Source organism: Sinocyclocheilus anshuiensis, unplaced genomic scaffold, assembly GCF_001515605.1.
Source record: "Sinocyclocheilus anshuiensis isolate Anshui unplaced genomic scaffold, SAMN03320099.WGS_v1.1 scaffold910, whole genome shotgun sequence".
Taxonomy (NCBI): Eukaryota; Metazoa; Chordata; class Actinopteri; order Cypriniformes; family Cyprinidae; genus Sinocyclocheilus; species Sinocyclocheilus anshuiensis.
Window position 1 is genome coordinate 379,649 of NW_015540888.1, and position 758 is coordinate 380,406.

General features: G+C 34.3%; 1 protein-coding gene across 1 annotated transcript in view; it reads right to left on the minus strand.

Moving 5' to 3' along the window:
• Positions 1–758, minus strand: part of LOC107688786 (elongation of very long chain fatty acids protein 5-like) — a 17,692-nt gene that overhangs the window by 13,429 nt on the left and 3,505 nt on the right. The gene's annotated exons all lie outside the window — the stretch shown is intronic.

Here is a 758-nt window from a genome sequence, read left to right on the forward strand (position 1 = left end):
CCTGGTCGGGAAATGTCATGCCCCTTACCATAGCCTCCTGCGAGCTTCAGTGCAAACATTGCGTCAAAATCAAATCAATTTGAGCGCGATTTAAACCTGGATGATTGTAACTACTCTAAGTTCATCTGCCTTGGGAAAGCTAGCGTGTCTCCGACATAGTGATAACACTTGTTGCCTTCTCTAGTGCAGCTCAACCAGGTCTCGTCCCATTCGTTGATATTTGTGATATCACAAATCCCGGAAAATATGCATTGTAGTCCAAACGAGTCGTTCGTTGTAGTTTTTGAAAAGTGATTTCTGTTAAATAAAATATCTCCTTTTGAATTGGACTTTGAGCTTTGTAACTTTGCAGATCTTTTTCATGCTCAAACAGCAACATTACAGACTAGCTAAAGTTGAAAAAGTGAAAAAGCATAATAGGACCCCTTTAATTTGATTTGCTTTCATTTTTTGTATTTTTTCTTCTCCTTTTAATTACAGTTAACTTCTGGTGTTTTTTTTTTTTACTTATTTGAATACTTTTAGTTTTAAATATTTTAGTACATAAAGTTAAACTAAATGAAAATAAGAAATGCTTTGGGAACTAGAGAAAACAAAATAAGTGAGAGTACTTGAGTTTAGTTCAGAAGTAAAACAAAAATACTCATATTTTCTTTTTCGCAGCCTCCTTCTGACCTTTAGATTTAAAGTGGTCATATGATGCAATTTCAATTTTTCCTTTCTCTTTGGAGTGTTACAAGCTCTTGGTGCATAAAGAA